This window comes from Rhinoraja longicauda, chromosome 11 (genome assembly GCF_053455715.1).
Source record: "Rhinoraja longicauda isolate Sanriku21f chromosome 11, sRhiLon1.1, whole genome shotgun sequence".
NCBI classification, from domain to species: domain Eukaryota; kingdom Metazoa; phylum Chordata; class Chondrichthyes; order Rajiformes; family Arhynchobatidae; genus Rhinoraja; species Rhinoraja longicauda.
The window spans coordinates 19697639-19725362 of NC_135963.1; the positions used below are offsets into that span (position 1 = coordinate 19697639).

General features: G+C 41.9%; 1 long non-coding RNA gene across 1 annotated transcript; it reads left to right on the plus strand.

Moving 5' to 3' along the window:
• Positions 1-9583: 9583 nt before the first annotated feature.
• LOC144598061 (uncharacterized) lies at positions 9584-18583 on the plus strand. Its single transcript, XR_013547818.1, has 3 exons — positions 9584-9680; positions 15508-15578; positions 18522-18583. It is a non-coding gene; the product is annotated as an uncharacterized LOC144598061 (long non-coding RNA).
• Positions 18584-27724: the final 9141 nt, after the last annotated feature.

The window sequence follows — 27724 nt, forward strand, 5'->3', positions numbered from 1 at the left end:
ATTTCTGAGGAAGGATGTGCTGGCCCTGCAGAGGGTCCAGAGGAGGTTTACAAGAATGATCCCAGGAATGAGTAGGTTAACATATGGTGAGCATTTGACAGCACTGGGCTTATATTTGCTGGAGTTTAGAAGAATGAGGAGTGGACCTCATTGAAATGTACAGAATAGTGAAAGGCTTGGATGGAGTGGATGTGGAGAGGACGTTTCCACTACAGGGAGAATCTAGGACGAGAGGTCATAGCCTCAGAATTGAAGGGCATTCTTTTAGGAAGGAGATGAGGAGGAATTTCTTTAGTCAAAGCATGGTGAATCTGTGGAATTCTTTGCTACAGAAGGCTGTGGATGCCGTCAATGGATATATTTAAGGCAGAGATAGATAGATTCTTGATTAGTACGGGTGTCAGAGGTTATGGGGAGAAGGCAGGAGAATGGGGTTAGGAGGGAGAGATAGATCAGTCGTGATTGAATGGTGTAGATGAAGGGCCGAATGGCCTAATTCTACTTCTATCACATGATCTTATGATAATGTTGGAGCTGGTGGAAACTAAAGAAGGATAATACATTGAAAGCAAGCGCTGGTGGGAAGGAAGGTGAGCACTGAGGGATTTCTCACTTTCTCTGATCTGGGAGAGGGAATGAGACTAGATGGAGAATAGAGGAAATGTGGTTGAGAGTCCATTCACTCTGGTGGAAGGGAAACCACATAGCAGGAATGAGGACATTTCAGAGACCCTAGAGAGATCGTTGGAGTAAATGTGCTGAAAACAAAGAAGTTAGCGTGATAGGTGAAAGGCTAGTTTTCTTGACGAGCAAGAAGATGGTAAAAAGCCAGATTTACAGCAGTTCACTGACTGTTTAACTCGCTGGTTATACATTAGAAACTATAATGTAAAAATATATGAATGAGGTTTTTCTCTGTGAAATTCATAGCAGATTGCTCTAGCTTCATGCTTATGGTATGACTGATAAATAGTAAAGAGAAAGATGAGGGACTCTGGAACTCTGGAATTTTATCTTGGAGAAGTGGCACTCACCTCTCGTAAAGGTCTGCAAGTACACTCTGTGACACCTGTGGCAACATAAGTACTAGTCACATGCGGGCAGGGAGAGCAGGGTGGCCTTGTTTAATTGATGCATCATGTTTCAATGCTCTGTGACCATGGTTCACACACAGTTCTTGCATATTCCATCAATAATTTAGGACTTGCAGTAGTTTGAAAGGCAGATTACCTAGATCTTTCTGTCTGATGAATTTACCTACTTATTTTATAATTTGGTCTATATATTTAAATGTGTTTCTGAAAGTGGGTAACTTTTGTGTAGGGAGGAACTGCGGATGCCGGTTTGTTACTCCAGCTTTATGTGTCTATCTTTAGCGGGTACCGTTTTTTTGTTGTTTTGTTGTTCACAAACTTTGAGTGAAAATTGCTGATCTGTTTGCCCCCCAAAAAATGAGTGTCACTGTATTTTACAGTGGGTGTGAAATATGATGCAATGTGTAAATTCGTTCTGACTAAAAGCAATGTAAGTAAAACTGTCATCCATTTTATTAAAACAGCCGAAAATGATTATTTTCTCGCCGACGGAGAATTGAACACGCGCAGATATTATGCTTATGTGGACCTACGTCAGCTGGAATGGAATGAAGTCCTTGGTTACTGGAAACTACCCACAACCCTAGGACATGGGTAAATTCAACCAAAGATGCTTGCAATTGTTTTGCAGAATAAAATAATATTAACAAGAGTATGTAAAGTCACTCTGAATCTTCCCCTTTGCTCTACTAATTCAACTTGAGTTCAGCTTGATTGTATTTATAAGAAAATAACTGCAGATGCTGGTACAAATCAATTTATTCACAAAATGCTGGAGTAACTCAGCAGGTCAGGCAGCATCTCGGGAGAGAAGGAATGGGTGACGTTTCGGGTCGAGACCCTTCTTCAGACTGATGTCGGGGGTGGGACAAAGGAAGGATATAGGTGGAGACAGGAAGATAGAGGGAGATCTGGGAAGGAGGAGGGGAAGGGAGGGACAGAGGAGCTATCTGAAGTTGGAGAAGTCGACGTTCATACCACCGGGCCGCAAACTGCCCAGGCGAAATATGAGGTGCTGCTCCTCCAATTTCCGGCGGGCCTCACTATGGCACTGGAGGAGGCCCATGACAGAGAGGTCAGACTGGGAATGGGAGGGGGAGTTGAAGTGCTGGGCCACCGGGAGATCAGTGGCGTTAATGCGGACCGAGCGCAGGTGTTCAGCGAAGCGATCGCCGAGCCTGCGCTTGGTTTCGCCGATATAGATGAGTTGACATCTAGAGCAGCGGATGCAATAGATGAGGTTGGAGGAGGTGCAGGTGAACCTCTGTCTCACCTGGAAAGAATGTTTGGGTCCTTTGATGGTCCTTTTATGTCTGGCATCATCTGATTTGATTGTATAGCTTGACAACAAAGCTTTTCACTGTACCTCAGTGCACATGACAACACCAAACCTAAACTTAAACCAACCATTGTGGTCAAGATCATTTTTTCCCTGACCATCTTGCTTTTATCCCCACTCCCACCTTTCCATGTCATGTATTGACTGCAATCGTCAGTTGTGGAATAGGGATGATGATGCTGTAAAAACTCAAGTCCTCAGACTAAATAGTATTCAGATTTTTTGCTATCGTATTTCATTTATTGTTATTTGCAGTTTCATCAGTAATGGAAGATTTTTTCAATTATATTAAAGCATGCTGATACCATCACTCTTTAATCATTCAATAAAATAAAAAATAACAGGCTCTGTTGTGTACAAGTTACAGTGGAATGTAGAGTTTATGATCTATAAAATGGCGCATTCAATTTGTATCATCGTTAGGTTCATAAGTTATAGGAACAGAATTGGCCCCATCAAGTCTATTCTGCCATTCAATCAAGGCTGATCTATCTTTCCCAACTCCATTCTCTTGCCTTCTCCCGATAACCCCTGACACCTGTACTAAACAAGGAGAGGCACAGTTGTATAATTTTGCACACAGTAAGGCCTGGAAGGTAATCTTTCCCTCTCATCTTTCTGTTGAAGGGCCATCGACCTGAAACATTAGCTTTGTCCTTTCATAGAGTCATAGAGAGAAACAGGCCCTTTGGCCCAACTTGCCCACACCGGCCAACAATGTCCCAGCTACACTAGTCACACTTGCCTGCTCTTGGTCCATATCCCTCCAAACTTGTCCTATCCATGTACCTGTCTAACTGTTTCTTAAACAATGGGATAGTCCCAGCCTCAACTACCTTCTCTGGTAGCTTGTTCCATACACCCGCAACCCTTTGTGTGAAAATATCACCCCTCAGATTCCTATTAAATCTTTTCCCCTTCACCTTGAACCTATGTCCTCTGGTCCTCGATTCCCCTACTCTGGGCAAGACTGTGTACCTACCCGATCTATTCCTCTCATGATTTTGTACACCTCTATAAGATCACCCCTCATCCTCCTGCGCTCCATGGAATAGAGACCAGCCTACCCAACCTCTCCCTATAGCTCACACTTTCTAGTCCTGGCAACATCCTCATAAATCTATTCTGAACTTGACAATATCTTTCCTATAACATGGTGCCCAGAACTGAACACAATATTCTAAATTCGGTCTCACCAACATCTTATGAAACTGCAACATGACCTCCCAACTCCTATACTCAATACTCTAACTGATCAAGGCCAAAGTGCCAAAAGCCTTTTTGACCACCTTATCCACCTGTGACTTGACCTTCAAGGAACCATGCACCTGTACTTATAGATCCCTCTGCTCTACAACACTACCCAGAGGCGTACCATTTGCTGTGTAGGTCATGCCCTTGTTCGACGTCCCAAAATGCAACACCTCACATTTCTCTGTATTAAATTCCATCAACCATTCCTCCGCCCACCTGGCCAATTGATCCTGATCCTGCTGCAATCGTTCACAATCATCTTCATATCTGCAAAACCACTCACTTTTGTATCATCAGCAAACTTGGTGATCTTGCCCTTTCACTTCCATGTACTTTAACAACTGTTTTATTCACAAAATGCTGGAGTAACTCAGCAGGTCAGGCAGCATCTCGGGAGAGAAGGAATGGGTGACGTTTCGGGTCGAGACCCTTCTTCAGACTGATGTCGGGGGTGGGACAAAGGAAGGATATAGGTGGAGACAGGAAGATAGAGGGAGATCTGGGAAGGAGGAGGGGAAGGGAGGGACAGAGGAGCTATCTGAAGTTGGAGAAGTCGACGTTCATACCACCGGGCCGCAAACTGCCCAGGCGAAATATGAGGTGCTGCTCCTCCAATACTTTAACAACTGTATCCTCCAATCCTTCCTTTACACTGTTATTATTCCTCTCAGCCTTTAACCACTATGCACTTTCATTCATGCAACTTCTTCACCATTATGGTCAGTCTGTGACCAGTCTCCCCCCCCCCCCCTCCCCCCCCCCCCCCCCTGTAAAAACAAGGAACTGCAGATTCTGGTATTCTGATTTACAAAAAATGACACAAAAGTGCTGGAGTAATTCAGTAGGTCAGGCATCGTCCCTGAAGAATAGGGATAGGTGACGTTTCCTACCTGACCTGAAATGTTGCCTATTTGGCTGTCCCAGGGGATTAGACCACTCCTTGGGTCATCCCCCTCGGCTCTAGATGGACAGGGACGAGGGACTGCCCGAGGCTATGGGGTTTCTCATAAGGGGGTTTTATCGGACATTCCTTCCGTGGAACTCGTGGTGTGTGGATGCAAGTTATCGGCATTAAAGATCCCTCGAAACCTGCCTGGCGTCTAGCCTTATTCTAACTGTATCCAGGCCACTACACCTATCCACATTTTCCAGACATGCTGTCAGACCAGCTGAAGCAGAAGCACTTTGCGTCTTTTTTTGTCAGTTCTTGTCTGATTTTCCGTAATTGTTCCTCTCTCCTCTCTGTTAGATATATCCTGATTCCCAGCTCTGCCAAATAAAAAATGATGACTCAAGGGTTTTGATAATTAACAGATTTAAGATGTGTGTGTCCTCTCTGGAGTCGTCCGAATGAATATTGGGAAATGTATTCACTAACTTTACTTCAAATAAATTTGGAAAGCATCTGAGGTTGAAAATGTTGGATTCTAACCCCTTCTCCTTCTCACCTACATACTTCCCGGTGACAATATCATCTGCTCTCGGTTCCCACATCAATACATGTGATACCCAAGGTAACCTCCTTACTACCCTTATTGATTCCAAATATCTGATCAGAGAGCTAGGTTGATATCCAATCTCGGGTGGACTACCATTTTCATGATGTTTCTCAAGATGATTAGTTTCTGGCATTTTCCCTGCTTAATTCCCTTCCTTAGCATCTGCCTTGAACTCATTCAAATCTCAACATCTTTGACCATCAACTTGGTTGTTAGTTCCATATTCTAACTTAAGGACTGCCGAGTTGCATCTCCAAATTGTCTGTTTCTATACATATCTCAGTCCATTTGTTGGTGAAGTGCTTCCAACCTGGCTTGTCACCATTTTAAAGAAGACACAAGATGCTGGAGTAACTCAGCAGGTCAGGCAGCATCTCTGGAAAAAAGGAGTAGGTGACGTTTTGGGATGTATATTCTGCTCCATCTTGCATTCCATCCTTCTAACAGCCCATCTGATACTCCATTGACTGATAACATCCTATTTTTATTTTATGCATGTAGACCACACAGCTTTATCTCATAGCTATATTTGCCATAACTTTAAATTTTAAATTCCCTTCTTTGTGGTAAAAATCCTGATTTATCATATCCTTCCTCATTCCTGCAATCACCTCCAGCTTTGTGGTTTCTTAATTATGCCTGGACCCCTTTCCTCCATCATTGGTGGCTGCACATTAGACTGTCTAGAAGTTAGAGTGTGGAATTTACTGCCAAAGACCTTCACCTCATCTTCTCAAAGGCCATCCTTGAAGATAAATTATTTTGTTAAGCTTTTGGTCAACTCTTCTGGGGAGCCAACTTTGATGTGCCATTGACCAATTGATTACTATGGTTGCATTTTTTCTTGTTTGATATTTTTTATTTCCTGTAACCTGATAACTCAAGCTTGGATGCTGTTTAGTTCCTGCCATGGGTACAGCTTTATACACTTCAGGGTTGCTAAAGTTCCTCAATGTTGTACTTTGTTGAATGCTGCTTATGCACTGCAACGATTCAGCTGAAGATAGACAAAAAATGCTGGAGTAACCCAGCGGGTCAGGCAGCATATCTGGAGGAAAGGAATATAGGTGTTACATAGAAACATAAAAAATAGGTGCAGGAGGAGGCCATTCGGCCTTTCGAGCCAGCACCGCCATTCATTGTGACCATCGTTAATCGTCCCCAATCAATAACCCATGCCTGCCTTCTCCCCATATCCCTTGATTCCACGAGCCCCTAGAGCTCTATCCAACATAATGTTTAGAGTCAAAACCCTTCTTCAGACTGAAGGTCAGGGGAGAGCCGGCACCTATGACCAAGGAAAGGTGGGGCCCACAATGGTCCATTGTTGGCTGTGGAAGAGGTCATAACGAAGGGATATATGGATACAAACAGTGGAACAGAGAGGACAGCTAGGGTTGGGGAGAGGAATGCAAAGGTCACTTGAAACTCGACAAATCAATATTCATACCGCTGGCTTGAAGGCTGCCCAAGCAAAATATGAGGAGCTGTTTCTCCAATTTGTGAGACTTTATGGTTTTTATGTGTTTAATTAATGCGGTTTAATTTATGCAGTTTAAGTTCCAATGCCAATGATGTTCCCTTTATTTTATTACAGATATACTGCATGGATGACTGGGGAAGAGAAAACTTTGATTGCCATTGGTGAAGGTAGTTAATTAAGCGCATTCTTTCGTGCGTAATCAGCAACGTTTTCAAAAATATTAGCATAAATGTTTAGTTTGTCCTTATTATTCAAACGATGTCAACACTCCCATGCACTTGCTTCGTTCTCCAACATTCACTGTTACAAATTGAATTTAATTGCATCCGAAGAACTCAAGTAGTGGAGCTATCAAAACTGCAAATAAAGCCAGGCAGTAATCTGCCACAAATGCCTGATTTATCGATACTGCCAGTGGGACTCATCCTTCCATAATCTCGTAACTAGAAATTAAGTTGTTGGAAGGAACTGCAGATGCTGGTTTAAACTGAAGATAGACACCAAATGCTGGAGTAACTTAGCGGGACAGGCAGTATCTCTGGATAGAAGGAATGGGTGACGTTTCGGATCAAGACCCTTCAGTCTGAAGAAGGGTCTCGACCTGAAACATGACCCATTCCTTCTCTCCAGAGATGCTGCCTGTCCCACTGAGTTACTCCAGTTGTTTGTGTCTATCTTCACTAGAAATTGTTATTGATTCTTATCAGTGAATATGAATGGGCAAATAGGTTTAGACTAATGGCTCCAGATGAAAGATCTAGACCCAGCTTAGGGGTGTGTAGTGAATGAACTCCATCTATATCGCAGTTTTTACCTTTTGGATTTTATGAGATAAAATGTATCCAAATATTGAGAGAAATTTGCTTTAAATGGGATCTGCACAAGTGGCCTTGATTTTTCTGTGATCCTGAAGGATAAGAGTAAATTCAGACTCTTTTTATTTTTTTCCATTGATTTAATGATTTCATTTTTTTATGCAGGTCATTTTCCCTCTCCACAGATTCACAACATTTCTGAGAGCAGTCCTGAACCCTGTTACTCCGGAAGCAATATTTTTATTGATTCTTCCTTTTGCAAGTTTCATAGCCCATGAGTTGACTTGCAAGGATCAGTTTGATGTCTCTTGCAATCCTATGCTTTAATGGAATATTGGAATTATGTATATTAAACTGACTTCTGCGCATTTTAGAGATCCAAGGAACTGAAGCTGCGTAAATATTGAGCACAACACAAAGTGCTGGAGTAACTCAGTGGATCAGGCAGCATCGGTGGAGGGAATGGATAGGCAACGTTTTGGATTAGGTCTCTTCTTCAGACTGATTGCAGTAGAGCAGAGAAAGCTGCAAAAACTTTTCCCCCATCCAAACTCTCTTTTCCAAGTTTCTCCCCTCTGCACTTCATGCTGACTCGACAAGGCCATGGACATAATCAAGGACCAGTCTCACCCCCAATTCTCCCTCTTCTCACCTCTCCCATTAGGCAAAAGGTACAGAAGTTTGAAAATACATACCTTCAGATTCAGCGACATTTTCTCCTCAGCTGTTATCGGGCAACTGAACTGTCCTCTTACCAGCTAAAGTGCAGTACTGACCTCCCATCTAAGCGAAGACCTTTGAACTATCTTTAATCTGAGTTTATTTGACTTTATCTTGCACTAAATGTTATACCCTTTATCCTGCATCCGTACACTATGGACGGCTTGATTGTAATCATGTATAGTCTTTGCTTTGACTGGATAGCACGCAACAAAAAGCTTTTCACTGTACTTGGTACACGTTACAATAATAAACTAAGCTAAACGAAGCTGCTCCATCAAACTGAAGAAGGGTCCCAACCCAAACTGTCGCCTATCCATGGCCTTCATGGATGCTCTCTGACCCGCTGAGTTACTCTGACATTGGATACGTTGCATCTGTTCGCCGGTTTGACATTTATTTTAATTTCCATCTATGAGCAGGAAACCAGGAAAACGATTTGCTATCTTATATATTCAGTATGACTAGAATATAATTTTACGCACAAAACTGTGCAGGTTTCGATTTAGTCTGCTTCTGAAGGCTGACATTTTACCATGAACACAAAAAGATGTTTTATTAAAATGTTCTGAATCATTCCTTTTCCAATGTGCCCAGCAAACGTTTTTCTTCATGCCAGCTATCATCAACAGAATGTCAAAGCAATGGAATTCTAAGGAGCTGAAAAATAACTTTAGTCTTTGTGCGGAATACGTTTATATTTTTCTGACATGTTGTTTATTTCCTGAGTTTATTATTTTTACATCTGTGCCAGAATTGCAGAGAATACAACATCGAGGGCAATGCTTCATCAAAAACACAGTACCAAATCCTAGCAACAACATAATCCACAGCATCAAGAGAAAAATATTAAAACAAATTATTTCCAAATGCTGCCATTCACTAACAATTTTGTCATTTGATTTGCGAGATATTAATATAAGTATTTATTTTCTGTTTGTCAAAATATGAGTGGGAGTCTGATGAAATATATGTTTGCCTAAGATGTTGTGATTATGAAATAACTTGTTGATCAGGGGGCAAATGTGTCATGGAGTCATGGAAAGAGAGGGCACAGAAACAGCCCCTTCGGCCCAACACATCTGGCTTGACCATCAACCAAAGATAGACACAAAAGGTTGGAGTAATTCTGCGGGACAGACAGCATCTCTCGAGAGAAGGAATGGGTGATGTTTTGGGTCGAGACCCTTCTTCAGACCATCAACCACCTCTTTACAGAAATCCTGCATCATTCCCATTCTTCCTACATTCCATCAACTGCCCAGAATCTATCACTCACCCATGCACGAGGCTCAACGGTTACTGGATATTTCACTTCATACTAATGTTTGCTAAATGCTGATTGATGCCAATCATTTTTTGTATGTTTACTTTTCAGGTATAGAAGAAGCACTTGCTAAATTCAAGGTTAAAAAGAAGTCCGAAAGGCAGCTGACCATTGTCAAACCTAGAACAAAGATGATAAAGGTGGAAAAGGTATGAAAGGAGAAAACAGGAAGGAGGAGCTGATCTGCTTAAATCCAGCCATCATAATTCATAATCATACAGCATGGAAACATGCCCTTCAGCCCATCTAGCCCATGCTGACCCAGATGCCCCATCAAAGCTAGTCCCATCTGACCACATTTGGCTCATTTTCCCCTAAATGTTTCCTATCCACGTAACTGTCCAAATGTCTTTTAAATATTGTTGTTGTGCCAATGTGATTATCTGTCTATTCTACTCTAAGCTAAATTGGCTTCAAGGACTAAAATGAAACATTTCAAATTGTAACAGCTAATACCTTTCTAGTTCTAAATTAATCCACTTCTCTCTTAATATGTGGAGCATGCGTAAAATGAAATACTTCAGACGAACAACATGCATAGCAATAAAATGATTTGTGTTTAAGTTAGATTTTTTTAAACTTTAGAAAGAACGTGCATTTTTATAGTCTCAATGTCTCAGATTCATTACAGACAATTACAGCTGAGCTTATTCTAATCATGCTGGATCTTACAAGAGTATTAATTATCTATCACTCTTATAGAGTCATACAGCATGGAAATAGGCCCTACAGCCCAACTAGCCCATGCTGACCAAGGTGCCCCATCTACGTTAGTCTTACCTGACCGCATTTGACTCATATCGTTCTAAAAGGATCCATATCGGCAGCACGGTGGCGCAGCGGTAGAGTTGCTGCTTTACAGCGAATGCAGTGCCGGAGACTCAGGTTCGATCCTGACTACGGGTGCTGTACTGTACGGAGTTTGTACGTTCTCCCCGTGATCTGTGTGGGTTTTCTCCGAGATCTTCGGTTTCGTCCCACACTCCAAAGATGTACAGGTTTGTAGGTTAATTGGCTGGGCAAATGTAAACATTGTCCCTAGTGGGTGTAGGATAGTGTTAGCGTGCGGGGATCGCTGGGCCCGGTGGGCCGAAGGGCCTGTTTCTGCGCTGCATCTCTAAACTAAATCTAAAAAAAAAATCTAAATATCCCTCTCCTAAACTCTCAATAATACTATATGTGACATCTTTCAAGTTATTTGAAAATTAGAGTGGATTTACTAGCTTGTTTAACAAAGCTTCACATATTTGTAATATTGCTCTGTTATTTATAACTGAGACCCATTGTCATAATTTGTGATAGGACTGTGGCATGATTTTACAATTTCGCCTCAGTAAGACATTTTACTCATAATGCTGTTTTTTTCTCAGCAGCCATCTATGCTCAGCAGTCAGAATGACTTCTGACACCCACTTACGTGGGTAAACATGTTCTAATGTTATGAATGGTTTGGATTTCGAGTGCACTGTCTGACTGGATGATGAACCAAAACGACAATAGTTGCAGAGAAATGATAGGGCTGTGAAATTGGTAAAGAGGTTGCACACTGAAAATTATAATGGACCAAATGACCCTCTCTATTTGGTGAAGGTTAATTCGCCAAAATAGATTTCAATTGAGTAGGAGAGTTCGACATTATTTGCAGCATTTTGAAGAGCAAACAGGTTAAAGAATATTTCTCCTTGTCGGGCCTAATTTTAGATTGTAATCACCACCTATTTGGTTTCTAAGAGCAGGCAGGGTTCAAATTGCCCAAATCATCACTGAGCCATTTGAGCCAAATTCATCACAGATCAGCCTTACGCAGTTTCAATAGGAATCCCTGGACGGTAATTAAATGAGGAATCCACTCCTATCCCACAACTGACCCAGATGAGATTTTTATTCAATCAGGAATAGTCTGAGCTTCATTGCTTGGCACGACTCAGATACACACTGCCTTCATTAAGCTGATCCGTGAGAAAACCTCACGTTATTGAATATCCTATTTTCAAAGTGTAAATATTCAATTAGGTTGTTTAAATAGAACATCTTTGTTTAAAACCAGTGCAAAATAACTCAATTATATCATGACCACAATGATGAACATTACAAACATTATTTGATGGTTTATTTATTAATTCTTCTAGCTTTTTGTATACATACAACAGAAAATGACATGTTTGGCTTCATTGTAAATAATGTTGAATGCATCTTTATAGTACAAATCACATCCACAATCTAATATTTCAATTAAAAGTCTCCAATGAACGTAAAAGGTTTGGATTGTGACATTGCGTACATTTTTCACATTCGAAACGTTTAACAGCAATTAACATATAACATATATATAACATATAACAACTACAGCATGGAAACAGGCCTGTCCGGCCCTACCAGTCCACGCCGACCATTCTCCCTGACCTAGTCTCATCTACCTGCACTCAGACCATAACCCTCCAATCCCCTCCTATCCATATACCTATCCAATTTACTCTTAAATAATAAAATCGAGCCAGCCTCCACCACTTCCACCGGAAGCCCATTCCATACAGCCACAACCCTCTGAGTAAAGAAGTTCCCCCTCATGTTACCCCTAAACCTTTGTCCCTTAATTCTGAAGCTATGTCCCCTTGTTGGAATCTTCCCCACTCTCAAAGGGAAAAGCCTACCCACGTCAACTCTGTCCGTCCCTCTCATAATTTTAAAAACCTCTATCAAGTCCCCCCTCAACCTTCTACGCTCCAAAGAATAAAGACCCAACCTGTTCAACCTCTCTCTGTAGCCTAAGTGCTGAAACCCAGGCAACATTCTAGTAAATCTCCTCTGTACCCTCTCCATTTTGTCGACATCCTTCCTATAATTTGGCGACCAGAACTGCACACCATACTCCAGATTCGGCCTCACCAATGCCCTGTACAATTTCAACATTACATCCCAACTTCTATACTCGATGCTCTGATTTATAAAGGCAAGCATACCAAACGCCTTCTTCACCACCCTATCCACATGAGATTCCACCTTCAGGGAACAATGCACAGTTATTCCCAGATCCCTCTGTTCCACTGCATTCCTCAATTCCCTACCATTTACCCTGTACGTCCTATTTTGATTTGTCCTACCAAAATGCAGCACCTCACACTTATCAGCATTAAACTCCATCTGCCATCTTTCAGCCCACCCTTCCAAAAGGCCCAAGTCTCTCTGTAGACTTTGAAAATCTACCTCACTATCAACTACTCCACCTATCTTAGTATCATCTGCATATTTACTAATCCAATTTGCCACACCATCATCCAGATCATTAATGTAAATGACAAACAACAGTGGACCCAACACAGATCCTTGGGGCACTCCACTAGACACTGGCCTCCAACCTGACATACAATTGTCAACCGTTACCCTCTGGTATCTCCCATTCAGCCATTGTTGAATCCATCTTGCAACCTCACTATTAATACCCAACGATTTAACCTTCTTAATCAACCTTCCATGTGGAACCTTGTCAAATGCCTTACTGAAGTCCATATAGACAACATCCACAGCCTTGCCCTTATCAATTTCCCTGGTAACCTCTTCACAAAATTCAAGAAGATTAGTCAAACATGACCTTCCAGGCACAAATCCATGTTGACTGTTTCTAATCAGGCCTTGATTATCCAAATAATTATATATATTGTCCCTAAGTATCTTTTCCATTAATTTTCCCACCACAGACGTCAAACTAATAGGTCTATAATTGCTAGGTTTACTTTTAGAACCTTTTTTAAACAAAGGCACAACATGCGCAATGCGCCAATCTTCCGGCACCATCCCTGTTTCTAATGACGTTTGAAATATTTCCGTCATAGCCCCTGCTATTTCTGCACTAACTTCCCTCAATGTCCTAGGGAATATCCTATCAGGACCTGGAGACTTATCCACTTTTATATTCTTCAAAAGTGTCCGTACCTCCTCTTCTTTAATCATCCTAATTTCCATCACTACTCTACTTGTTTCGCTTACCTCACATAATTCAATATCCTTCTCCTCGGTAAATACCGAAGAAAAGAAATTGTTTAATATCTCCCCCATTTCTTCCGGCTCAGCACAAAGCTGTCCACTCTGACTCTCTAATGGACCAATTTTATCCCTCACTATCCTTTTGCTATTGACATATCTGTAGAACCCCTTGGGGTTTACTTTTACATTACTTGCCAAAGCAGCCTCATATCTTTTTTTCGCTTTTCTAATTTCCTTTTTAAGATTCCTTTTACATTCTTTATATTCCTCAAGAACCTCATTTACTCCCTGCCGCTTATATTTATTGTATATCTCCCTCTTTTTCCGAACCAAGTGTCCAATTTCCCTGGAAAACCACGGCTCTTTCAAATTATTATTCTTTCCTTTCCACCGAACAGGGACATAAAGACTCTGTACTCTCAAAATTTCACCTTTAAATATCCTCCATTTCTCTATTATATCCTTTTCATAAAACAACAATTTCCATTTCACTCCTTTTAAATCCTTTCTCATCTCCTCAAAATTAGCCTTTCTCCAATCCAAAATCTCAACCCTTGGTCCAGATTTGACCTTCTCCATAATGATATTGAAACTAATGGCATTATGATCACTAGACCCAAAGTGCTCCTCAACACATACCTCCGTCACCTGACCCATCTCATTTCCTAACAGGAGGTCCAACACTGCCCCTTCTCTGGTAGGCACCTCTACGTATTGCTGCAAAAAACTATCCTGCACACATTTTACAAACTCCAAACCATCCAGCCCTTTAACAGAATGTGATTCCCAGTCTATATACGGAAAATTGAAATCACCCACAATCACCACTCTGTGCTTACTACTAATATCTGCTATCTCCTTACATATTTGCTCTTCCAATTCTCGTTCCCTATTTGGCGGTCTATAATACACCCCTATAAGTGTTGCTAAACCTTTCTCATTTCTGAGTTCCACCCAAACAGCCTCCTTAATCGAGCCTTCTAGTCTGTCCTGCCAAAGCACTGCTGTGATATCCTCCCTGACAAGCAATGCAACACCCCCACCTCTTGCCCCTCCGATTCTATCACATCTGAAACAATGAAATCCTGGAATATTTAATTGCCAATCGCAACCCTCCTGCAACCATGTTTCACTGATCGCCACAACATCATACTTCCAGATGTCAATCCAGGCTCTAAGCTCATCCACCTTTCTTACAATGCTCCTAGCATTAAAATATACACATTTAAGGGACCCATCATTTCTTATTCTCAGTTTATTTCTTTTCCCTTCTTTCTCTCCTACATATTGGGTCTGAGTGTTTCCCTTTTCTGCCTCCTGCCTCACACACTGCCTATTAGCTATCTGTGTTTGAGTCCCTCCCCCCAACCGTACTAGTTTAAAGTCTCCGCAGTTATTTTAGCAAATCTCCCCGCCAGGATATTGGTTCCCCTCGGGTTCAGATGCAACCCGTCCTTTTTGTACAGGTCATACTTCCCCCAGAAGAGGTCCCAATGATCCAGAAACTTGAAACCCTGCTCCCTGCACCAGTTCCTCAGCCACGTATTTATCCTCCACCTCACTCCATTCCTATTCTCACTATCGCGTGGCACAGGCAGTAAGCCTGAGATTATTACTTTGGAAGTCCTTTTTGAATTCGGTAGTTGCTCACTTTGGTGATATCACCCTCGTTTTAGTTAATGTTTCTTGCTCTTTGAAAAGAATGATTGTCCTGGTGGAATGACATGGGAATTTTTATCACAGGATTGTCATGTTTGTTTATCAGGACATGTGTGTTTTAGTAACATCTTCAATGATTAAGTTGTTCAGATGAATTTCACATCTGCTCCAATGTAAACTTTCAAAGCTGCCAAAATGGCAATTCGGAAGATAGCTACATTTGTTTAGAAACTGTCTAAAACCAGTGCACTGTCCCAAAGAAATCTGTTTATTGCTGAATCCTCCAACTTCCTCTGCAGCTTTAATTTTGTTACTCTTTCTATTTGTGTTAAACAGGGACATACAGAATCGAAAGCAGAGTGTATAAATGTTGAGCATCAAGATGAGGTAACCAAGCCAGAAATAAGGTAAAGCAGCACCTTTATTCGTTATTGTTCTTTCTTTAATCATGTATTGACTCAAGTAGTCTTACTGATCCTCCATACACACATCTATCATCATCCCCCCCCAAACCATCCATCCCAAAACAGTATATTAATGTGGAGTTTACTTTAAGCACAGGTCAGATATCTCATAATCGAAATACAGTATGAAGACACAGTCATTTCTTGAACATTTGCTCCCTGCTTCCCACCTGAGGGTCGGAGAATGACATTGAAGAACCTGCTCCATAATTGTCAAAATAATGTGTGGAATAAGAAAGAGTAAATCTGAATTGTAAAACCTTTTTCGTACAAGCGCAGAGAATTGGTCAAAAAGAGGTTGCTGAGTATTCACAGTAGAAAGTCAAGGCATGTACACCGATCAGCCAAAACATTATGACCACTGACAGGCAAAGTGAATAACATTGATTATCTTGTTACAATGGCACCTGTCAAGGGGTGGGATATATTAGGCAGCAAGTGAACAGTCAGTTCTTGCAGTTGATGTGTTGGATGCAAGAGAAATGGGCAAGAGAAAAGACCTGAGCGACTTTGACAAGGGCCAAATTGTTATGGCCAGACGACTGGGTCAGAGCATCTCTGAAACGGCAAGGCTTGTGGGGTGCTCCCGGTCAGCAGTGGTGAGAACCTACCGACAGTGGTCCGAGGAGGGACAAACCACAAAAAAACGGCAACAGGGTGTTGGGCGCCCAAAGCTCATCGATGCCAGAGGGCAACGAAGGCTATCCAGTCTGGTCCAAACCGACAGAAGGTCCACTGTGGCACAAGTCACATGAAATGTTAATGGTGGTCACAGGAGGAATGTGTCACAATACACAGTGCATTGCACCCTGTTGCGTATGGGGCTGCACACGGAGGACCAACAGCATATTAGGGAGGTGGTCATAATGTTTTGGCTCGTCAGGTCATAATGTTTTGGCTGATCGGTGTATTGTGCCAAGTAATATTCTCCAATGTATTCTAGTAGTTTGCTGACTTGCTTCAGAATGCTTTTGCATATTGTGGCAGCTTTTCAACCATAGGCTTGAGAACTAGAAAACACTAAAACGTCTTTCTGATGCATGTTACTTCCTTCATCCCTTTCCTCTTCAAAGCACGGTATATATCATTTTTGAGATAGACTAAAAAAGCTGGAGTAACTCAGCAAGTCAGACAGCATCTCTGGAGAAAAGGAATAGGTGACATTTCGGGTTGAGACCCTTCTTCAGACTCGGATTCAAGGCAAAGGGAAACGAGAGATATAGAGAGATATAGAACAAATGAATGAAAGATATGCAAAAAAGTAATGATGATAAGGGAAATAGCCCTTTGTGAAAATCAGTTACAGAGAATGAGACTCAACAAGATGCCTTTGAAACTGGTACAACGACTTGGGTGGGGGAGGGACGGAGAGAAAGGGGATGCAAGGGTTACTTGAAGTTAGAGAAATCAATACGTTGTAAGCTGCCCAAGCAAAATATGAGGTGCTGTTCCTTCATTTTGCATTTGGTGTCAGTCTGACAATGAAGGAGGCCCAGAACAGAAAAGTCAGTGTGGGAATGGGAAGGGGAATTAGTGTTTAGCAACTGGGAGATCAGGTAGGACTACTTAAAATGCAGATACATTTAAAATATATTTGTTTAGGTGCATATATGGCAAAAGTTTAGAGAGATATGGGTCAAACCTAGGCAAATGGGTCAAGTGTAGAAGGGTATATTGGTTAGCAAGGATGAGTTAAACTGAAGTGCCTGTTTCAGTGTTGTATGACTCTATGATTATTAGAACAAAAACCTGGAACTCACTATGCATCTGGACTGTAGCAATTCCAGATGGCTCCTTTCAGGATTAAAGAGGAATGGTCAATAAACATTCATCTCCCTACATCCATCAGATCTTAGATTCGACCATCAATCAAAACTACAACTTTTGTCTGATTCAAAAGCAAAATGCTGCTGATGTTGGACATCTAAAGTAAAATAAAACTCTTGGAAATACTCACTAGGTATGGCTACAATGACCCTATTTGTCATTTTTGACTCTGAGTCATCAACCTAAAGCAATAGTACATTTTCTCTCTCCAGCGATGCTTCCTGACCCACTGAGCCTTTCTCCATAAAAAAAACGCCATTGGAGTAACTCAGTGGATCAGGTGCCATCTCTGGAGAACAAGGATAGATGACGTTTCATGTCAGGACCCTTCTTCAGACATTTCACGAGTCTGATTTTAGTCATTCCAGGAAAGAAAAGCATTGGTTCTCATTTAATTACCAAGATTAAATATCATTTTTGCTTTTCTTGTGATGGCATTGAATATCCCTATTTCCTCCTATAATCGACAGACAGAAAAATCAGCAATCCTACAATCTGATTAAACTAAAAGTAACCCAACAGCAAAAAAAAAAACCTCCAGATGCTGGAAATCTGCAAAAGCTTAGCTCTATTTCTCTTATTCACCAACTTCCTGGTTCCGTTTTTAAAAATCTATCATTATTCCTTCTAATAAAAATGAACTGCAGATGCTGGTTCGTACCAAAGATAGACACAAAATGCTGGAGCAACTCAACAGGACACGCAGCACCTCTGGAGAAAATGGATAATTGATGTCACCTATCCATTTTCTCTAGAGACGCTGCCTGACCTGCTTAGTTACTCCAGCATTTTGTGTCCATAGCATTTTTCCTTCTGACCTATGTTTGTCCAGCATGTTTGATAGTGCCAGGTTACAGAGCAGCTTTTGAGAGGCTTGGAGGTTGGCTTTGTTTCTTACCGCTATAATAAATAGTGCGAGAGGAAGAGGAGTACACGATGAAGGTCGCCAAAAGGTCCTCGGAATCGATCCGGTTAAATTAGGAATGACTATTTTTACAATTAGATGTATTCGGTTCTTTTGAGCTGACATTTACACTTCCTCTGCATCGTTTCATTCAGTCCCGTACAATTACAGTCTGAGGAGAAACAAAAGATTCTGCTTGACATAACATCATTATTAACGATCGGCCAGCAGAAGGTTTCTTCAGAATCGCAAAGCGATTGTGACCTGGAGGTAGGAAATGACTACTGCAAGCTCTGACTCTGTAAAATTATCCCCTGTGAGATTTGAATTCATATTATTTTACTCCATCCTTTTTTTAAATTATTTTGATTTTTCTTGGAATTGGTCCATTGGCAATATTGCTACTGTGACAAAATTATCGTAATTTATTTAATTTTGTATTGAATGTTCCTTCTCTTACCTTCTTCCCTTGGCCGTGCAAACAACTTGACCAAGAGAGAAACTAGTCAATGTGTGTAGGAAGGAACTGCAGGTGCTGGTTTACACCGAAGATAGACTCAAAATGCTGGAGTAACTCAGTGGGACAGGCAGCATCTGTAGATAAAAAGAATGGGTGACGTTTCGGGTCGAGACCCTCCTTCAGACCTGATCTTCAGGTCCAAAGAAAGGTCTCAATCCGAAACGTCACCCATTCTTTCTATCCAGAGATGCTGCCTGTCCCGCTGAGTTACTCCAGCATTTTGTGTCTAACTAGTCAATATGTTCCCTAATGGTCTGCACATGCCTTAGCTAGAATGGAAATTAGCAGATGGACAATCAGAGTTCTGACCTATGTTCTGTGCATTTTATTATTACAAAAATGATACTATTTAAAACATTATTGGAATTAATAAAGCAATATTCTGATTGTGATATGAATTTTAAAGGTAAAGTAATTAAAAAAAAATAAAAAGGGAATTGCAACTCAATGGGGAAGTTTTAATTCTGTGGAATGGATGTTTAGGAGCAAGAGAGGGATTAAAATTTCCTGTATTTTCATTTGTGCTCAATAGAGGCCCATTAGCATGGTGACAACAAAAAAACATCACTCCCAGAATTTGGGGATTGAGTTAGTGCAGACAGAATAGATTAACATAGTCTTTGCAAATTAAATTCCTTTTCACTCTGAATTTAATGTATTTAACGTATTTTATGGGTTTCCCAAGGCTTGGAAAACTGACAGAGGAATGTGAAGTGAATTGGAGCAGAAGTTCAACTGGGTATCTAAACTTGGCATTGTCACATTTGATTTGAATTCTCAGCTCTTGCAGCTGCTGCCTCTGTTCCCTCTGGGAATTATTTGGCAGGGAATACTTGCGTGGATGTACCTTTTATTGGAGGCTTTGAAACCGATGCTGTGAGAACGGGAGGTAAATTGAAATTGTTGTACGGCACATCAGATGAGGAAGCGCATTACCGTCTAGTAGCAAACCGCAGCAGCAAACAACATGCTGGTGACGGGAGCCACGTGTACAAAGGGAAAAGTTGCACCGGAGCCAAGCTGTACCAAAAGAGTCACACCCCATGCCATTGGGCTTATAGATACCGAGTTAGTTTTCTACACATCTGCTGTGCTGCTTCAAGTAAGAATTTCATTGTTTCCTTTCAGGACATATGACAACAATGTCATATGTCGCACCCTGGCCACTCCCTCTTCTCCCCTCTCCCATGGGGCAAATCGTGTGGGTGTAGGATGGTGTTAATGTGCGTGGATCGCTGGTCGGCACGGACTCCGTGGGCCGAAGGGCCTGGATCCGCTCTGTATCTCCAAACTAAACTAAACTAAACTAAAAGGTATAGAAGTGTGGAAATGCACACCTCCAGATTCAGGGACAGTTTCTTCCCAGCAACTGAATCAGGTAACTGAATCATCCTACCACAACCAGAGACAGTGCTGAACTACTATCTACCTCATGAGCCTTGGACTATCTTTGATTGGACTTTACTGGCTTTACCTAGCACTAAACATTATTCCCTTATCATGTATCGAAATACTGTAAATGGCTCGATTGTAATCATGCATTGTCTTTCCGCTGATTGGATAGCACATAACTAAAAAATTTCACTCTACCTCGGTACACGTGATAATAAAGTAAACTGAACTGAATAAAACACTCTTGACTCTTGACCTCACAGGAGAACAGTAATGCTGCAAGTCTGTATTTCAGATGAAGCTGGTGGTGGCAAGTGAAGAGCAATGGTTTCTGAACTTCATTCAACATTTTAATCATCTAACTGGCAGCCATGCATTATTTGGTGCATTAATACTAGGTGTAGCTGGCTCCTTTTACCTTGCATAGACTGGACGGTTTATTAACCTTGGATAGACACAAAATACTGGAGTAACTCAGCGGGTCAGGGAGCATCTCTGGAGAAAAGGAATAGGTGATGTTTCAGGTCGAGACTAGTCAAGGGAGAGGGAAACTAGAGGTATGAAAAGATGCAGAACAAATCAGAGCCGGCACTGATGGCCAAGGAGCCCGCAACGGTCCATTGTTGGCTGTGGAGGAGGTGAAAAAGAAGGGATACGAACAGTGCACATGTGGCTATGGTAGCGAGTCCAGGTTAAAATGTGGTCACAGAGATGGAGAGCAGGAGGAATCACCGAGGGGGAGCAGCGAGAGAGGGTGTTGCAGGACGCTCGTCAGAAAGAGGAGGAGAACTTCTTCAAAGCAGGCATACCTTGAGGAGATTTTGCTGATGAGCAGCCAAAATGTGTCAGAAGGAACCGTGACAATGGGCCATCGTGGGCTCCTTGGCCATCAATGCTGGCTCTGAATTGTTCCGTACCCTGACTCTCTGCCTGAAGAAGGGTCGACCCGAAACATCACCTATTCCTTTTCTCCAGAGATTACTCCAGCATTTTGTACCTATCTTTGGTGTAAACCAGCATCTGCAGTTCCTTCCGACAGTTTATTCACCTTTCTCTTGCACCAAATTTGTGTCGACTGGTAACTGGTTTAGTTGTGATTACAATGGTTCCTCACTTTAATTTGGATGGTGTCAAATGCCCACCAACCCTCCTGTTTGGGATGTTGCATGAGCAAAAACCAGGGTAATTAAATCAATTAGGGCGGCACGGTGGCACAGCGATAGAGTTGCTGCCTTACAGCGAATGCAGCGCCGGAGACTCGGGACCGATCCTGACTACGGGTGCTGTACTGTACGGAGTTTGTACGTTCTCCCCGTGACCTGTGTGGGTTTTCACCGAGATCTTCGGTTTCCTCCCACACTCCAAAGACGTACAGGTTTGTAGGTTAATTGGCTGGGCAAATGTAAAGAATTGTCCCTAGTGGGTGTAAGATAGTGTTAATGTGCGGGGATCGCTGGGCAGCGCGGACCCGGTGGGCCTGTTTCTGCGCTGTATCTCTAAATCTAAACAAATCTAAATCTAAATTAGCTTTGCCCCCCACTGATGTGTTGAGAGGAATAATGATAATGAACTTTCCTTCAGATGATTCAACACGTAGACCAGAGAGATAATTTGTAGTTAGGAACATATGGTGATCTCATTGTTCCTCTGTCAATGTACTAAAAGTTAACTTTTTTTGCAAAGATTTATATTGATGTCTTAAAATAAGTGGAAAAGTTTAAAGAGAATCTTGTCATCAACAGATGGGCTAAGGAAAACCACGTCTACTTTTAATAAAGAGTATTTAAGATATACATTTACCATCTATTGATATTGGCATAGCCATTGAGCAAAGCGTGTTGAATGCATTCTAGAAGCAAGGATAGATATATATGAGGATATCTGTAACTGGAAGAGTTTAAAAGTTTTACATTTCCATTTAGGTTATCCCTTCTGAAACTGCCTCCTCAATGGAATATTCGATATTATCTGAAAAGCAGGATGAACAGATCAGTCAAGAAAAGTAACGCATCTTGTATTTTCATGGTAAACTTAGACTGAATAAATAAAATGTCCTCAGCACAAAACCACATTAAACTCAATTCTGAGCTCTGAATCAACCAAAATTGAGGATGAAGATATTAAATTCTGAGTATTGCACATTGTTTCACTACTTAAATATATTCCTTAATTCTGTAGTAAAGTTTTTTTTTACCCCCCTGCTTCCCTTTCGACCATCTCCAAACCACTCTTTATGAACTTGATTTCACCAAACTGCCAATGATTCACATGTGAGTGGCAAATCCTGGATTGGCTCAACTAGCTACTTACTGGAGAATCAGAACAAGGTGGCTTGCAGTGCAGCCTAGGGTTTAATCCCATCCTGTCAGAACTTGGCTTATTTTATCTCATATTTCGCCTGGGCAGCTTGCAGCCCAGTGGTATGAACATCGACCTCCAACTTTAGATAGTTCCTCTGTCCCTCCCTTCCCCTCCCCCTTCCCAGATCTCCCTCTATCTTCCTGTCTCCACCTATATCCTTCCTTTGTCCCGCCCCCCTGACATCAGTCTGAAGAAGGGTCTCGACCCGAAACGTCACCCATTCCTTCTCTCCTGAGATGCTGCCTGACCTGCTGAGTTACTCCAGCATTTTGTGAATAATTATCTCATGGCCATGCTTCTGTTAATGGGCTTTGGACAGGTTGGGGTTTTCCTAACACATGGGCATCAACCATAATGTGTTCTTATATTTCTGCTTCTAAAGCATCTTCAAGTCTAAATGATACCCTGCCCTGTGTTGGTTGCTGATTTCAAATAATGAATTTAAATGATTAGTGTTTCATCTTTATTATTATTTTGTTTTGTTTTTACTCGGGCTGGACATTTACTCTGTGAAAATCTGTGGTGTTTGGAAAGGCCCATCAAGTTGAGCAAACAATACGAAGATATAGCAGAGTACTATCTTCTGAAGATATGTCATATCATATCATATCATATCATATCATATCATATACATACAGCCGGAAACAGGCCTTTTCGGCCCTCCAAGTCCGTGCCGCCCAGTGATCCCCGTACATTAACACTATCCTACACCCACTAAGGACAATTTTTACATTTACCCAGCCAATTAACCTACATACCTGTACGTCTTTGGAGTGTGGGAGGAAACCGAAGATCTCGGAGTAAACCCACGCAGGTCACGGGGAGAACGTACAAACTCCTTACAAGGCAGCACCCGTAGTCAGGATCGAACCTGAGTCTCCGGCGCTGCATTCGCTGTAAAGCAGCAACTCTACCGCTGTGCAAAGTGACACTAATCGCAACCAGCGGGTCAGGCACCATCTCAGGAGAGAAGGAATGGGTGACGTTTCAGGTCGAGACCCTTCCTCAGTCTGAAGAAGGGTCTTGACCTGAAACGTCACCCATTCCCTTTCTCTTGAGATGCTGCCTGACCCGTTGAGTTACTCCAGCACCTTGTGTCATAGTGTCATACAACTTGGAAACTGGCCCTTCGGCCCAAACTGTCCATGCTGACGAAGATGCCTCATTTACCTGTGATTGAATTATGTCCCTCTAAATCTTTCCTATCCGTGTACCTGTCCAAATGTTTTTTAAATGCTATTATTTACCTGTTTCAACTACTTGCTGTGACAGCTCTTTCTATATACCCACCACCCTCCGTAAAGCAAAGGTTTACTCACTCCGGTTCTTATTAAATTGTTTTATGGTGCTTGCTACCATGAAGCACACAGAAATCTGATAAATCAGTGAAAGTGAGGAACTCCCTAACTTGATATTTGGCTCCATTCCTTTTTGACTTTGGCTATGGTTCCATGAAGAAGCACAGAGAGCAAACCCCTTTACCCAGGTGCTTATCAGTAATCATTCAGCAAGGGCTGATCTGCTACATGGCATGCATGGCAGCTCCAGCGATACTACATCAGTTGAATATCTGAACATCACAAGGATTGTAAGCAATAACTTTTGTCACAATTCCTAAATAACTTGTGAATTGGAGCTACAACATTTCTTTGTATGTGGTATAAAGCTTGCATGATTCAGGTAGGCATCTTGGTTGGCATGGGCGAGTTGGACCAAAGGGAATGTTTCCATGCTTCCTCATAACTCTATGAGGAAAGGTGTGATAGAAAGAAAATGGCTAAAATTAGTCCAAGGATGCCACCATTTTCTTTTGTGGTACTATTTTGTGAATAGGTATAAAACGGCTTCTACAGGGAACTGATGCAATAATTGCTGTTATTTGTGCACCTACAGGCAACCAGAAAATTCACCGCCTTGCCAGACAAGTTGCTTTGAAGTGTGCGAAAGTGAACTCCCGGAGATATCATGGAAAAGAAGAGCCATGTTAAAATGTACAGCGAAGTTTGAAAAATAATTCCTTGCAAAAAAATCTCTGTGCCCTCATCTTGAACCCCAGCCCCCTTCCCAAATCCATGTTTGGAGTGAACATTGCAAGATATGTTCTTCATCTAAAAAACAATTCAACCTCGATTATCTGGTCCAATATTAAGACTACATATTTGCACTTTAATCTTAATCTCAACTGTAACTAGAATAGAAAATCTGGTATAAATAACTGGAATCATTGATGGTAACCATGAGGCTGCAGATTGTCGTAAAAAATGCACGCTGCTCGAACTCAACCTTGGTGGAACTTTGTTGCCCACAACGGATCTTCCCAAACCTAACCCTCCCACCCCAGTTTTTCTGTCTCCACCCTCTCTTTCCTGCGCCCCACTTGGATGCGCACCAATTTCTCCCACTATCCCTTCTCCCTTTCCCCATTCCCTTCCACCAATGTGCCTTCCCCTGGTCTCACAATTCACACCTTATCTCCATATCTAGCAGCTTTTTGTCCCCTTTTCATCTCTGGCCTTTACCTGCCTATCTGTCAATCCCCCATCCCCCACTCCACTCCCCCCCCCACCCCTCATTCCACCCCCACCTGTATACACTTATCACTTGCCTAGCTTTGACAAGGCAAGTGATAGGTGGATACAGGCAAGTGCACAGGGGGAAGATAGATAAAACAGCATTTGGGAGAGAAAAATTGAGTATTTCACTCTACGAAGATCATTGATTTGAAATGTTACCAGCGGTTGGTCCCATTGTTTGTTTCCAGCATTTTCTGTTTTCATTTTAAGTTCTCAATATGCCCAGGATTGAACTGAAATTAAATCTGCCTGTTTTAAAAGAAATGCAAATCTTGAGGACTGAAGTCACAGGATATTATGGATGATTTAATAAATGCTGGAGACGCTTCTATGTTTGTGCTGCAGTTGAGAAAATGCAGTTGAAGGGAGAATGAAATGGAGCAAGGCAGTGACTTAATGTTCCCAATGTTCCTAAATTTGTTCCCAATGTTGGGGGAGTCCAGAATCAGGGGCCACAGTTTAAGAATAAGGGGTAGGCCATTTAGAGAGGAGATAAAGAAAAACTTTTTCACTCAGAGAGTTGTAAATCTGTGGAATTCTCTGCCTCAGAAGGCAGTGGAGGCCAATTCTCTGGATGCTTTCAAGAGAGAGCTAGATAGAGCTCTTAATGATAGCGGAATCAGGGGGTATGGGGAGAAGGCAGGAACGGGGTACTGATTGTGAATGATCAGCCATGATCACATTGAATGGCGGTGCTGGCTCGAAGGGCCGAATGGCCTACTCCTGTACCTATTGCCTATTGTCTATACATGCAATATTGTTGCTTTCAGGTGCCAATGGATCCAGTAAGAAGCTTCCACAGACAGACAAATCAAGGAGGGAGACTGAAGTAGCTATTCCCACCGTATCATTTGACCATCGCCTCTCAGGGTTTTATAATACTGATTTAAAGTGCTCTCTGCCCAGCAAGTCTGATCCCATCTGTGCTTCTCGCAAACACCCACTGCACAGAAAAGGCAAAAAGAGATTTTCTACAATACAATCACAAAGCAACCAAAATCAGGTGAAGTTAACATGCATCTCCTTCCTGGCTATACCCCTTATTGGTAGCAAGATAGTTCCTGGCAATTTAACCAGACTTCCACGAATTCATTAATAATTATTGTAATGTTGATTATTTTCAAGATTTACCAACACAGCCATTTTCATTTTAGCAGACTGTAGTAGCACTCATTGATTCACATGGCACATAAGGTGATTTAACATTAGTTGAATCTCGCCACCTGTAATTAAGTTTCCCTGAGTAAAGACTATTGAAGAAGAAGGGTCTCGAACCAACATGTCACCTATTCCTTTTCCCCAGAGACGCTGCCTGACCCGTTCAATTACTCTGGCTTTTTGTCTCTATCTAAGACTATTGATAACTGTTTATTGATCATCAAGTGTTAATTGTTATATAACATTAATCATTTCTGCTGTTTACCTGCTCACCATTTTTGAAGATTCGAGACTCACAATTACAGAATTCCAATTTTTGTGTAGCATTATTTTTAGTGTTGGGAATAATCTATTTTCAGTGAGATAGCAACATTTTAGTTCAATTGTTCACCAAAATGCACACTCCATGCCCAATGTATCATTGATATATACATGGACTGTGTTTATTTTCTTTTTGTGGACATCAGGCAGTCATTGTTCTAGCATCTGGGAGTGTGGAAAGAAAGTAAGATGTGTGCCATTCTTTATACGAATGAGCTACTTTAGCAGAGGTGAAAAACATGAACCACTGCATCTTTTGATCTCAACAGTCTTCTCGGTCATCCGTGCAGCCCAGGTCAACAGCATGTAAGCGGGCTCAACAACGCAAACGTGAAAGTAATGCCAAAACAGGGAGAAAAATGAAAAGGAAGCCAAAGATCATTACAAGGATCATGTCTGCTGCAGAATCAGGAACGGTGAGATGCATTGAATGACCGTCCCGTGGTTTCATAAATTACAGCCAAGTGTCCAGTTCTCAGAGGTTGAGGGGGGAGGCTTGGTGGATGTATATAAAATTATGAGAGGCATGGACAAGGTAGACAGTCAGAACCCTTTCCCCCAGGATGGAAACGTCCAATGCTTGGGAGAGTGATGGGGGCATGGAACGCATTGCCAGGGGGTGGTGGTGGAGGCGGGTATGATATTGGCATTTAAGAGGCTTTGCGAAGGGCTCATGGGAGTGCAGGGAATAGAGGGATATGGATCATGTACAGGCAGATGGGATCAGTTTAAGTTGCCACCATGTTCGGCACAAACATTGTGGGCTGAAGGGCCCATTCCTGTGATGTACTGTTCTACGTTCTCCTGTCCTGAAGAGCAATTTAAAATTGGAGCCTGTGAAATGGCAGGTGGACTCTGGTGTTCAGTTCCAGGCTGACTTTTAACATTGGCCTATTTTGCATTGGCCAAGCTACTAAGATCATATGGTGATTTGCCCACAACTTATCCTTGAAGTAGGAATCCAGCAACATGTATTCTGGGTGGTATTCCAGTCCAAGCTCTATACTGCCCCAAATGGTAAATGGTGGTGCAG